Source organism: Pholcus phalangioides, unplaced genomic scaffold (assembly GCF_987345545.1).
Source record: "Pholcus phalangioides strain wild (caught in Gottingen) unplaced genomic scaffold, Ppha-v1.0 ptg000002l_1, whole genome shotgun sequence".
NCBI lineage: Eukaryota > Metazoa > Arthropoda > Arachnida > Araneae > Pholcidae > Pholcus > Pholcus phalangioides.
Genome location: NW_028301595.1, coordinates 12,253,496 through 12,268,940, shown reverse-complemented (window position 1 = coordinate 12,268,940; position 15,445 = coordinate 12,253,496).

Genomic DNA, 15,445 nt, shown 5'->3' with positions numbered 1-15,445 from the left:
GGGGGGGGGGGGGGCAATGCCTCCCCCACGCCCCCCCCCCCCGTATCTCCGCCCATGCCCACAAATGAAAAAAACTTCAATTAATAGAATTTGAGTCTCTATTAATACGAGTGCGCTTCACGACCGTTCTACAATTGTGAATCTCCTCCTCCTCTATCCAGACCACGGCCGTCCGCTCTGTCTCAAAGAAGATACATAAGCAGGTGATCGAAGAAGATCTGAGCCATGCTGGAAAATGTAGAAAATGTACGTGTGTTTGTGAATCTAACGTGAAGTTTGTTTCTGTGGAATGCTTATTATAGTGCTGCCATCTGCCAACAATTTTTTTAACTATGAATGAAGTGTAATGATTGTACCGTTATAGGCCTTTTGATCTCCGTAGTGAGACTTTTTACGGGGAGACCGGCTCTAATTCGCACTTCGAAGTTGGGACCACCACAAATGTAGACCGGTGGAATAGTTGAGCGATTTCATCGACCAGTAAAAATGAGAGAAATGATTTGTGGACCGGCAAAGAAATAAATAAATAGGAGAAATAATTTGAGGACAGACAAAAAAAAATGAATACATAGGAGGAAAAATAACAATATAAAAAAACGGACTAGCAAAAAATAAGTAAATGGGAGAAATAATTCGCAGACGGTGAGAAATAAATGCGTAGGAGAAATTAATACAAGGAAAGGAACATAATAAATAAATGGGAGAAATAATCTAAGCACTGGTAAAAGATAAACAAATTTTGAGTTTTCGGAACCCTGAATGCAAAAGAGAGAAATTTCAAAAACGTGTGAAGACGCTCAAAATGACATAAAAAATGAGGATGTCTGGTAACCTTATAAGTTAGAGGAAAAAGTGTTACTATTGGACCCCATCGAATAAAAACAAAAATATTTGTTGTAATGTAGTGGATTTTTGATTTTAAACCGGTGTGTGGCATGAAAATAACGATACATGGCATGTATGATACCATTATATATTTTTTAATTCCATGCCGTACACCAAAAGTGTAATTTTTATGCGCCATAATATCGGTCTCTATATTATTTATGTTTGTCGTAGAATTTAGCAAATATTTTTTGGAGTGTCTAACATGAATGTACAGCATTTTAATAACTTTTCGCAAACCGCATTCAAATGCAGTGAAAGTCCGTTATAACGAGAATCTCACTATTGTGAGTAATTCGCAAAGAGCTAATTGTTAAAGCTAAAAAAATATTCACTTATAGTGAGCTATTTATGAATGAAAAACATTCGCTATAACGACAAAGGAATTTCTCGAAAAAAGCAGGTTTTCCTTTCCTTTTCTCTTTAAGAATTAATTATACATAAAATAGAGACTGGAAAGAGTGGTCTTTTTTCAAATCTGTTGCAGGGATACGCTGGAAAGTAACAATAATTGGAATTTAAAAATATTCAAAGCACCAGATCACACATCGGAAAACAATCTCTCAAATTTTAAAGTCGACTTAAAATTCACAGATAGAAAGTTGGAAAATGTCACCATTGCCAACATAGGTGTTTGTTTTCATGGGTGTTTGTATAAACGGGCTATGTCAGTACTTCCCGATAGATAAGTTGATCACACGCTGTATCTTCTTGTTATCTTTATAGGGGAAGGAAAAATCACATCATTTCATTTGTAGGTGTGTTGGTTGGGCAGGTGAGGCACGACCTCTGATCTTGACATCGTTGTTATTTTCCTTGGAAACCCCCCCCCCCTCTCTTCTTTCTTGAAATCTTCTAAAACTGGACACAGGATGAACAGAGCTAAATCATTTTCTCTGCCTTAAATGCTATTGGATTTTATAGTGCAACGAATACTCCAGTTGCAGAAACTGCTGCATTCAATAAAATACAAAATTTTGTTATACAATCCAACGTTCTCTATAAATTAACAGTTAACTCTTCATGCATATTTCCGCATAAGTACCGTATATACACTTATAAGCCGAGTTTTTTTGTGGAAAAATTCGTTCCTGAAGTGGAGGGGTCGGCTTATACTCGGGTCAGTTTTTGACGAGAAAATATCGACCCCCACAATCAGTAGTCATTTTTGTAGCAGTGTTCGATAAACCGGCATTATTGTTATGGGATATATTCGAACCCCACAGAAATGATAATGTCGAAGCCGAGACAAAAAAATCGAAAACATCATTGGCTTTGATACCAGGTGGGCTAACGTCGATTGTAAAGCCTTTAGATGTGAGCATCAACAAGTCTCTCAAAGAATATTTGAGGACTTTGTGGATCGAATGGATGAGTTCTGATGATAAAGAAACTACAAAAAGTGATGCCTTGAAGAAACCTGACATTGGCCTTGTATGCCAATGGGTACATGAGGCGTGGAATTCTGTTTCCACCGAAATTATCATCCGATCCTTCAAAAAGTGGTTGCATCAGCAATGCGATGGACGGAACTGAAGATGATATCCTCTTTGAAAGTGACTATGGCGATAACAGCCCAGATGAAGATAAAAACGAAGATGCCGCACCCCTATAATGATCTGATGGATTACCATGAGCTTGGAGAATTAAAAGAAACGTATTAAAAAGTTTGAATCATTTTCCATTGTAAATTTCCGTAAGTTATTCATTTTGCATGAAAATATAAGAATTTTATTCCTCTGAAATGCACGGATTTTTTGGGGTCGGCTTATACACGGGTTTTCAATATATTGCGGATTTGGTGGTCCTGAAAGGGGGGGGGGGGTTCGGCTATACGAGGTATAGTTCGGGTATACGAGTTGGCTTATACACGAGTATATACGGTAGTTCAAAATAAAAATAAAAATAAAGGTAAATTTATCTAGTTTTTACCCCATTTATATGTTTTTACAGTGCAAAAACTAAACTTCGTTTATCACGAGAAGTCCGTTATAACGACAATTTTCCCTCTGATTAATGATATGTCGTTATAACGGATTTTTACTGTGTACCAATTCCTTCACTTTTTTTATGAATTTTCAAGCTATTTACGAATTCAATCTTCATAGATATTAGAAGGTCGAAAAATGTCGCCATCGCACAACTTCTGGACGCGACATTTCCAGATAATTTATTGTTAATGAGTTTTAAAGGACACCCAACACGTGTATATTTCCCGTCTTTACAATACCATCCAATTTTCAACACAATAATTTCCAATCCAAAGACGAAAAATACATATACTTGTTATAATACGGTACTAACACGCTGTTAAAAACAAACCAGCGGGGCGCTGAAATTTAAAATTTAACAGTCGAGAATTTATTACCCATTCAGTGTTCCCCCCCCCCCTCCCGCCACCCATGGGCTTTTGATTGGCCATCCAATAGTTCGAGGGGCCCCCTTTTTTCTTACCTTTTCTTATTTAAATAGGTATATATATATACACACACACACACGGTTAAATATTCCAACAGCATAAATCATCCCCGCCGAATGTGGATGGCAATAGGTAATTTAATGAAGACCTACGCAACAGATTTGCATGTATAAACAAGAGCAGCAATAAATGGCGTCTGGGGGGAAAGGTGGGGGGGTCCTCCTGAATAATTCATCGAAAATAGCAGCAACACATACACACGCCTTTACTCAATATGTACTAAATTCACCACCGCCATCTTTATTTTTTTGTTTGGTGGAGTTATAACTAGGCGAGGCGTTGCAATTTATAGGCGATCATCTTCTTCCGCCATTTTATTTTTATTTTACCGTTGCCACTTAAAAAAAAAAAAGAGAACAAATATAGAAGGAAAAATGTGTATAAGTAGGTAGATAAAGTAAGTGATTATAGGTATTTTTTGAGAGTATAAATGTTAAAGGACTTTTTCGAGAGGGTGAAAAAAGGAATGAATTTCTGAATATTTTGAAGAAAAATATTTCCGAGATCAAAAAATAAATAAATAGGGGTAAAAAACGGAAAAATTAACATTTCAATCGGGAATTTATCATTCATTTTCTTCTTTGTTTCGCGAGCGGCCGCAATTTATCATCACCATCTTTGGTGCCGTTTCTTGTTATAGGTTGTTATGCGATTGATATGCTGTCACTTTTGGTTTCGTTTTTGGAGGGATCCATATTTATACTCTGTAATGAGGAATGAGGATATTTTTTTCTTGTTTTTTTTTTTTTTAATATGCAATCAGGAAAATGTCTAACGAAAATTTCTCGATTTGTTTTTATAAGAGTCTTTGTGATTGAACTTCTTGAAGATTTAAATATGTACTTCTCTTGTGGAAGTCTTTTTGGAATCTATGAAGTTTTTTTGGTTCATCAAGACGCGAAAATTTTAGATTTCCAGAATCTATGGGATATTTGATGGAATGCTTTGAAGATTTCTTGTCATTTTTTTTTCCTTGCCAAATGTTTTCCCTTCAATCTAGCTTCATGCAAAAAATCGTAACTTAATAAGAGAAATAATTTCAAGAATTAGTAACACGTACACGGAAATATAATTTGAAGAATTATTAACAAACTTATTTTCAAAATTAATAACAGAAATAATTTTAAAATGTATGAAAACAATTATTTTGAAGTTAATAAAACCAATTATTTTAAAGTTAAAAAAAATAGTTAGGGGGTCATTCAAGTATTACGTAAGCAGATTTTCAGCCATTTTTGACCCCCCCACCTTTGTCAGCAAAAGTCAGCAAAACACTGACCCCTCCCCCCTCCCCCGTCAGCAAGATTTCGTCAGCAGCTTAGAATATTTCATATCTTCTAAAAGGGGTGGTTAATGACATAAGCAACCTTTAAAACCCCCTCCCCCTTGTCATCAAAAGTCGGCAAATACGAAACCCCCTCCCCCCTCGATGCTGACGTAATACTTGAATGACCCCCTAACTTTGATATTAATAAAAAAAATAACTTCAGAATTGATGAGAAAATGTTCAGAACTAATCAGAAAAAAAAGTTCAGAACTGATTAGACGAAAAGTTTATAGTTAATGAGAAAAAAGTTCAGAACTAATGAGAAAATGTTCAGAACCAATCAGAAAAAAGTTCAGAACTAATGAGAAAATTATCACAAAAATTAGAACTTTGCATGGTTTTAATTTACACAAAAATTGACACGTTTTTAAGACAAATAAAACAAACGCGTCGGCCATTCGAGCAATTAAATTTTATTTGTCTTAAAAACGTGTCCATTTTTGTATAAATTAATGAGAAAATGCTCGGAAGTAATCAGGAAAAAAATTCAGAACTAATTAGAGAAAAAAAATCGGAACTGATTAGAGAAAAAAAATCGGAACTGATTAGAAAAAAGTTTAGAGCTAATAAGAAAAAAGTTCAGAACTAAGGAGAAAAGATTCAGAACTAATGAGAAAATGTTCAGAACTGATTAGAAAAAAGTTTAGAGAGCTAATGAGAAAAAAAGTTCAGAACTAATGAGAAAAAAAGTTCAGAACTAATGAGAAAAAAAGTTCAGAACTAATGAGAAAATGTTCAGAGAGAATTAAAGAGAAAATGTTCAGAGAGAATTAAAGAGAAAATGTTCAGAGAGAATTAAAGAGAAAATGTTCAGAGAGAATTAATGAGAAAATGTTCAGAGAGAATTAATGAGAAAATTCTTTTCAAATTAATAATACAAATAACTTCAGAATTGATGAAAAAAACTGATTTGAAAGTTGATGAAAAAAACTGATTTGAAAGTTGATGAAAAAAACTGATTTGAAAGTTGATGAAAAAAACTGATTTGAAAGTTGATGAAAAAAACTGATTTGAAAGTTGATGAAAAAATAATTTTAGAATAAATGAAGAAATAATTTCGGAATTAATAAAAGAAAAAAAATAATAGGTAGATAAAAGTAAGTGATAGAAGTTGTAGGTATTTTTCGAGAGCAAATGTTAGAAGCTTTTATTTTTGAGAGCTTGAAAAAATTAATTTCTGAGTATCTTGCAAAAAAATATTTCCGAGAACAAAAAATAAATAAATAGGGGAAAAATTTAAGAATTAACATTTCAATCCGGAATTTATCTTTTTTTTCTAATTTATTTCGTGAGTGGGCGCAATTTATCATCACTATCTTTGGTTCCCTTTCTCTTATTTACAGGTTTTTATGCGATTGGTATGTCGTCAGTTTGGGATACTTTTTTGGATCCTTGTATGAGAAATAAGGATATTTTTCCTTCCCTTTTAATACGTAATCAGGAAAATGTCTAATGAAAATTTCTCCATTTACTATTATAGGAGTATACTGAAAAATTTAATTTTTTGGATGTTATGCTGAAACTAATATTCGGAAAGAAAAGCGATTTTTTTCGGGACCCGAACCCGGTACCCTTGCATACTGGGCAAATAATTTCAGAATTATTAATAGAAATAATTTCAGAATTAATTATAGAAATAATTTCAGAATTATTAATAGAAATAATTTCAGAATTATTAATAGAAATAATTTCAGAATTATTAATAGAAATAATTTCAGAATTATTAATAGAAATAATTTCAGAATTATTCATAGAAATAATTTCAGAATTATTAATAGAAATAATTTCAGAATTATTAATAGAAATAATTTCAGAATTATTAATAGAAATAATTTCAGAATTATTAATAATTTCAGAATTATTAATAATTTCAGAATTATTAATAATTTCAGAATTATTAATAGAAATAATTTCAGAATTATTAATAGAAATAATTTCAGAATTAATAATAGAAATAATTTAAAAATTATTAGAAACAATTTCAAGAATTAATAAAAGAAATAATTTAAAAATTATTAGAAACAATTTCAAGAATTAATAAAAGAAATAATTTCATAAATTAATGCAGGAAATAATTTCAAAATTTATGAAAAAAATTATTCTTTTCAATTGATAAAACCAATTATTTTCACTATAATGAAAAAAATAATTTCAGAGTTAATGAGAAAAAGTGCAGAACTAATGAGAAAAAGTTCAGAATTAATGAGAAAAATTAATTTAAAATCTATCATATGAATAATTTCTGAATTAATGAAAAAACACGGATTTCAAAATTAATTTCAGAATAAATGAAAAATCATTTCGGAATTAATAAAAGAAGAGAAAATAATAGGTAAAGTAAGTGATTATAAGTATTTTTCGAGAGTAAATGTATAATGATAGAAATACGATAAACCTGTAGGGGTAAATCAAGAAGCTATCCATTCTTGGATAAGACAACCATAAATATTTATATGGGCATTGTATTATATTTTATCATGTATATATAGTCTTTAGTCTTTATAATTGAATTCTTAATTGGGTTGCTGTATCTTAGAAATATATGGCATCCATATTTGTTATCATATTTGCATCTTTTTCTCATCTCACCCTTGTTGGCTATTTTGCCTGTTGTGGCCTTGTATTTGTATTAAAAGATTTTTTGGAAAGTGAAAAAAAAAATTCTCTGTGAAGGTTTTGCAAAAAATAATAAAAAATTCCGAGATAAAAAAATGAATAAATGAAGGGAAAAAAACGGAAAATTAACATTTATTTATCATTCATTTCAGGATTTATCATTCATTTTCTTTTTTTATTTATTTCGTGAGTGGCAGCAATTTATCATCACCAGGGATCGGATGTTGATAACATTTGCATTTTTTGAATTTTTCAATATTTTTTTCATTTTTTAAGGCATTTTTTCAGGTCTTAGGGTATTTTTTTTTGGCATTTTTAGAATATTTTTTCTATTTTGAATTTTTTTTTTTTAAATAAAAAGTAGGCTAAAGTTCTTTTAAACAAAAAAAGCCTTACTTTCACCACTTAAACTTGTGTTTTCTTTCATGGATGACAAAGAAAGTTTAGAATCAATTCCAGGCATGGGCGGAGATACGGGGCGGGGGGAAGGGGGCGTTGCCCCCCCCTCCCCCCAGCGTCAAAGGTGAAGTTGACTGAACTAATGTATATATACATATATGAATTGACATCATCATCATCGTGCCCCCCCCCCCCAGACTTCCAAGTCTATCGCCGCCTATGATTCCAAGTAAATTTAATATTCGTTAAAAATTCCAAGAGCTGGTCACTCTTAACCGAACACTAAATGAAAGTGAATTCAAGAAATTCTGATCCTATAAGGCATGTTGCGAGAGAGGAATCTTCATTACAAAAAAGTGTTGAACATGGTTTGGTACTTGCATGTGATGCAGTGGGAATTTAGACATCTGCAAATTAATGTTGAATGACTGCTCTAGAGATCTTTTTCACTCTTTATCAGCATTTTTGCTATATTATCCGGGGCCTTCCGGCTTTTGAAAATACACTAAAAATGATATATATACATACATACATTGTACATACAAATATGTATATATACATACATTGAGTACATGTCTTTGCCTCCCGCCCCCTGGAAAAAGTTGAAATGACGGCCCTGGGGTGTTGAGCTGAGTTGTCGGTGAATATCTCCTGAGTATGAAATCAAGCATCTATCCTCAATGGTTTAAGTGAGCACTATGACCCCTTCAAGAGTAGGGCTGGCAGGGCTCCAGCACCGGGACCCGGACAAACCTCAATGTTTTTCTTTTTTTTTTTGCACTATAAATTCACTATAGAGGAGGCCCCACAAAAGATCTCAGTGTTGGGGGAGGGGGTAGCTCAGCTCCAGAATGGTGGGGAGGGGGGATGATGAGCACCGAGATGCTCGCAATAAAAAGGAAATGGAAATTACATGAAATGTGCCCTTTAATTATTTTCTCCAGATTGGGGGCACATTGCCTTTTATTACACCTGCACAGACCTGTTTCTTGGCTCACCGAATTTCAATATCTATGCGGAATGATAAAATAACATGCTGCATTATACAATATAGGGAATTTTTTTCTGCGCAGCCAAAAAAATCCGTGTACACGGAAGCATTCTCAGACTCTAAACGGCCATATTTTGTAAACTTATTCACCATGAAAAAATGGTGCCTTTCTGAGGCACTTCTGTCCATAAGCAATAAATGGGTAAAAATAAAATTTCACAGCAAAAATATGCCTTCTAGAAAATATTGAAAACAATTATACTGTAGTACAGTATACATGTGAGAAAACGCATCAATGAACTAGAACCCCTTCCGCCACCTATCAAATAAAACTGTTAGAATTCTTTGATGTTTTATTCGATAGGTAGCGTAAGTAGTTCTAGTTCATTGATGCCTTTCTTAGAGTAGAAATATACAGGGTAATTCTAAATTCATGGGACAAACTTTAAGAGGTGATATAAGACACCTAAACAAGCATAATTTTTTATCGTAGAATCGTGCTGCTGAATCGAAATAACAAAGGCGGTAGAGGGTGTTTTTGGAGAACGATTTGCTGATTTTTTTTTTTCCGACGGATTTGCTGCGATATGTGCTATCATTCATTCGAGGGTCATATGCACATTCGGATTGAATTGGATTTTGTTTTTTATACGTGCAGACTATCTAGTCCTCGATCTAGTCCTAGGACCATCTATACTGCGCCAAACAATGATAAAGCGATATAATGACTTGTGGTAGAATTTATGTTACCAGGTTGTACCATGGGAAGACCTACTACATTACCATACCCTGCGCCCTAGTCACGAGCATTAGCGCACGCAAGATAGACCTTTAGGTGGAAGGGGGCGGGGGTGGGGGGGAGAGAATTGGGTCCGGGGAGCACAAAGAATCTCTCCAAGAGAAATTTTGAGCTACTAACCTTCAAAAAGCATCTTAAATTAACAGAAATTGATAAAGATGACATACAGTATAAAGGTATCTTCTTTCGATATTTCACTTTTTTACTGAAATATGTGGAAATATTTTTAATATTTGATCGTCTTGGGGAGGGTACGGGCCCACTATGTTCTCTCCTGCGTACTACTCCTCTGGTCCCAAACATATGAACTCACAAATATTACTTTGCTAGAATATTTCACTGCAACGTATAAATGAAAAGCTAGGAAAAACTTATCTTCATGCTACGCAACCTGACAACATGTAAGCAACACATAACGCGGCGAATCACGATTTTAAAAACTAAGGAATGAGGAGAGCGTTTCTTGGATTTTCAATAAACGTGCATTTTATCTTTGGGGCCGTTCAAGTATTACGTAAGCAAATTTTTAGCCATTTTTGCCCCCCCCCTGTCAGCAAAAGTCAGCGAAACGCTGAACCCCCCCCCCCCCCGGGCAGCAAAATTTCGTCATCAGCTCTGCCCCTCTGAATCCTAACTCATATTTTCATAAAGGGTGGTTGCTGACGTAAGCATCATCCAAACCCCCCCTCCCCCCTTGTCATCAAAAGTCAGCAAATCGGGACCTCCCCCCCCCATCGATGATGACGTAATACTTGAACGGCCCCTTTGGATTCAGAATAAATATATTAATTTTTCAATTTGCATATTTCCTCCTAAAAAAATCCGCAAAAAAAAACACATTTATGATACTTGATTGAATAAATTTTTTCTTCATATTATTTTTAGTAAATTTTACGTAGAATTTTAATGCGTTTTATATGATATACATGTGCTAAATAGCTCAATTACTCCTTTGAAGGGCAGACATTTTTTCCAAAACCAATAGGAGAAAATGTAAACAAGTGCGCCCGCTACGGGACCACTTTCCCCCTTCAAAGAAGAATTGTTACATTGTGATTTGTTATATTTACTCCATTTTTAGAAATTTTATCTTAACATCTTAAATAATCAACGTTACTCACGCCCCCCACAAGGGGTTGTGACCAACACTTTGGGAACGACTGTATCAAGGTAATAGAGGTGAAGAAAGAAAACTCTTTTCAGACAATCGTAGCTAAAGGGCGGCAAAATATTGCTCACCTCAGGCTGCAGAATTTCTTGGACCGGCCCTGCATACATACTATAAGAATTTTTTTTTCTTTGACCTTCATTCAATAATGACTGGTTTAGTTTCTATAGTTTCTAAAAAAATTTTTTGCTATTTTAATAGCATTTTTATTACCATTTTTTGGGAAATTTTTCTTTAAGTTTTTAACGCATTTTTTTTCGAATTTTTAGTCATTTTTTGCGAGTTTTTGAGCCATTTTTACGGACATTTTTCAGGGTTTTTTAGGTCAACAAAATCCGGGCCTTGGTCATCAATATCTTCGGTGCCCTTTCTTGTTATAGGTTGTTACGCGATTGATATGTCGTCGGTTTTGGATACTTTTTATGGATTCATGTATATCCTGCAATAAGAAATAAGAATTTTTTTCTTGTTTTCTGTTATGCTATTAGGAAAATGTCTTACGAAAGTTTGTTTATTTATTATTATAGTCTTTGTGATTGAATTTTTTAAAAGATTTAAATACTTACTCATTGTGGAATCGCATGGGTGGACATTATGATCTTCCAAGCCTTCTTTGATCTCAGTTTTCTTTTGGATAGGTTCGTCAAGACACGAAAATTTTAGATTCCCAGAAACCATGGATGGAAACCATTCGATGGAATGATTTGAAGATTTCTTGCCCAAATTGTGGACGCTATTTCTTCAATCAAGCTTAATCCGGAACAACAAATTGTAATTTACGTTTTTTGCTATGAAATATTTTATTTTATTCCGAATGAGATGCTTAATAATGATTAATATTCTCCGAAAATGTTAGTACGGCATATTTAACCAATCGACTATCCCAGTGGGTCTTAAACGCACGTCCCTGCCACTGCGGGGGAGAGCAGGCGGATCTGATGACCCGGGAGCTGGACTAGAGAGACGTCGAATTCACCCTTTAACTACTCCTTCTAAATTATACGAAGCCACCAAAATACAGCTTGTCTCGGCTGAAAAAAGTATCTAATTGCGGGCCGCATTTGTGACACTTGGATCTATTCACCGTGGCCCACGGTAGCCATTTTTAGAAAATATCTGAAATACTGAAGGGCGATTAAAAATTTAAAAAAGAGTTGATTAAGCGCCACTGAGAATGAGGGCCACTACGGCATAGGCGTAGAATTGTGAGATGCTTTCCGGATTCACCAGTAACGCAGTGGAAGTGATGTTATGGTAAAATGCAATAAATTCATAGATTATCCATAATCGTTTGTTAGCATGCATAATCACCGGTCATTTTGGTAAGTTTGATAAAAATTTCACAATTTATCACATTTACCGGTGGTTATGTACAATCCCCAGTCCTCATTGACAAATATGATAAATCGTCGATGATTTACTTGAATTTACCGGACGTTTCGCTCAAGCTTTAGCCTAGGATGATAGATTATCAATCGGTGACGTTGATTAGTTTAGTATCTCCCTGAGAAGCGGGGTGTGTCCGGTTTTTTACTGATTACTTTTAGAAATGGAAATAAACTTGAAGAAAGCTAACATTACAAGAATGATAATAATTTTTTTATATTATCCACACAAAACTTTTTTCATTCTCATATCACTTATTTGAATTTAATTTTTATGGCCGAATATCTGAAGTGCATCAATTACGTACGGGAAAAACTGATAAGTGGTTGAATTTAAGTGATATTTCTGCGTATATTTATCATGCTTACCAACTTCATTCGGGAATTATGCATAATCACCGGTAAAAGTGATAAATGTAGGAAAATTTGAAAGAAATAATTTCAAAATTAATCGAATAAATAATTCCAAAATTAATCGAATAAATAATTCCAAAACTAATCGAATAAATAATTCCAAAATTAATGAAAGAAATAATTCCTAAACTTTTTGGTAATGAATAAAAGTTTCTAATTAGTGGAAGAATAATTTCAGAATTACTGAAATATATATATATATATATATTCACCCCTTTCAACTACTGATCCAACCAGTTGATAAACCCAAAAGTTAAAATTCACACATTCATTACTAGCATAAGGGGGACGATATGTTGAACATGCTTGTCATATCCTGGAATTTCTTAACTTGGAGAGAATCTTGTTTTGTTTTTTTAAATCAGTAATTTTAGTTTTAGTTGAATGTGTTTCCTTATGTCGAAAAATTTGATCAAAATATTGATTCAAATATTTTAAATACAATCGTTTTGAATAAGGCCACTTAACTGAAATATTATGTATAAAAACTTAATTTTTTCAAGACATTTAATCGATTTAGTCAAATAAATCAAATAAAATTATAAACTGTTAACAGCAATTTTGATCGGATATATTGATCGAGTCGACTAACTCAACAGAAATTTTTAACTGCGACTAGCAAATGATCGATTAACCGACCTAACACTACATTTTGTGTTCGATAGGATAATGGAATTCAAAGAAATTTTTGAACAAAAGTTTCTAAAAAAAAACAGATTTCCGTAATTTTTTGACGCTTCCGCCGTAGTTCCGTATTTTGTGGTAGAGATCCGTAGAAACTACCGCAATTCCTTAGTAGTTGGCAAAAATGGTTGGAATGTCCGAGTCGATTTATAATAAAAAAGCTGAACCAAAAAAAAACTTACGGACCTAAATACACGATAGAAGCTGAAATTTTCATAAATCGATAGACAACACGAACGATCTTTTTCTCTACCGGGGATTCCTTTAAAAAAATTCTAGAGAAAAAACACGAAAAAAATAACTAAAATAAGAGAACGTTTTCAAAAACACGCGAAAGATCAAAAGAAACCGAAAACATTTTTTTTCACGAGAAAGTAATACTATCCAGTTTTTCTTTTTAGTTCCCGGGGATATCATCGCAATCAGAGTGAAATTTATATATACTAAAAATACATTATATGTATATATATAATTTCTTTTTCCTTCTATTTTTCCTCTTTCTGTGAATCTATCGCGTGTTATTTTGGCTTTTTTTTTGCCTTTTAAGTATCATTATGGAATCCATTTATTAAACGGTATAAGTTATAGTTGCTGCATGCTTTTATTTCGCTTATTAGGACGACTTTTCGTGAGAAATTACCTCTAAATACTGCTCTATTCCTACTTCGTATTAAGAGTTTCATCCGAATTCCTCTGGATTCAATTAATTGGATACCGATTGAATGACTCAATTGTGAATCGAGTTCACTCTGGAAAGAATAAACTTTTGAAAAATGATAACCGAGATTTTCGGGGGAACACGATACATGAATCGCAACTTGGAACTATTCATATAGTAATTGGGTGAACATATGATCCGTATTTCGCGGGAAATTCCCTTAATTGGGGCGGCTTGAGCGAGGGTGCAAGGGGTGCGGTGCACCCGGGCGGCAGCTTAGGCACCAACATTTTTTTAAAATTCCCAATACTAAAAAGTCACATGACCAGAGGTGGATTTATGGTTTAGCTGGCTGTGGGCTATAACATTTTTTTGCCCCGTCCTTCTCTCATCCTAGTCTAATTTTTTTGACAAATTATTTCTTAAATTTGATGGGCTATATGTAGCCCGCTAAGTACGGGCCTATATTTCTCAGTTTTTCGTCACTCTTTTCCTCTTGACCCGGTCCCTCGCTCACTTTTTTAGACACACATACTTGCACACTTACGAGCATGCAAACTCAGGGTCACTCACCGATCTAATCCCTTTCTCTCTGGGCAGAAGTTTCATAGTTTTGCAAATTTTCTGCAATCTTCTCCCATTATACTAATTTTCTTAACCACCAATTTCTCAGATTTTCCACACTGAACTATGGCCCTTAAGTTCCTCTATAATATGCCTCTGCACACGACACCATGCTTTTGAGCCATAAAGATGTTGAGAAAACTTGAGGGCGAAGACAGCTTGGGCCAGTATATATATATCAGAAAAAAGAATACACTAAAGGAGTATCAATTATCACAAAGGAGGCGAGTATGTGCGTTTTGATGCCCTCATCTAATAATTTATCTGGAACGGTCAAATGAAGGCAAATTAAGACTTTGGTTCCTTGTCCGATACCTGGTGCAACCAGAAAACGGCTTCAACAATAATTTTTCAAACAGAGAAGTCACAATTCATTATAGTTCCTCTTTACACGATAAATGTCAGTGTATAATGACTCTTGAACAAGAACTGTAAAGTGAATTCATTTACCTGGCATTAATTTAAGAACAATAAAATGACTTCCAGAAGTAGAGAGAGAGAGAGGGGGGAGAGAAAAGACCATCGCCCCCTTCTTCTGAATTTTTTTTTCATCGGCCCCCGACTCAAGCGAACCTATAGGATCCTATGTTATACTCGCAGCTTCCATTGCCCATCAGAAGGCGATATTGCCCACTTGGAAAACACTGCTCTAGACCAAAACACGGCATAATCTTTTCAAAAGTGAGATGTATGGTCACGTATATTCCTTGGTAAACAATTATGAGGGTTTTTCAGAGTCCCCTATGGTAAAGCCCTGTCAGCCTTCTGCAGGTGTTTTCTTTAGGGGCGGCAGGTAAGCTCAAGCCACCCGGACTGTATCTATAGAACTTTGGCCTGTATCCGGCCCCGGCCGTCCTTTCGTTACATAAGGACGAATACCGTACATACATAATCAAAATAACCAAAATATAAACGCAAACTGTGGGGGGGGGGGGGGCAGGCGGGCTAAATTCTTCTTAAAAAATTATTTGAACTTATTTTACTGTTCATAGATGAATGATTACAAATGTAATATT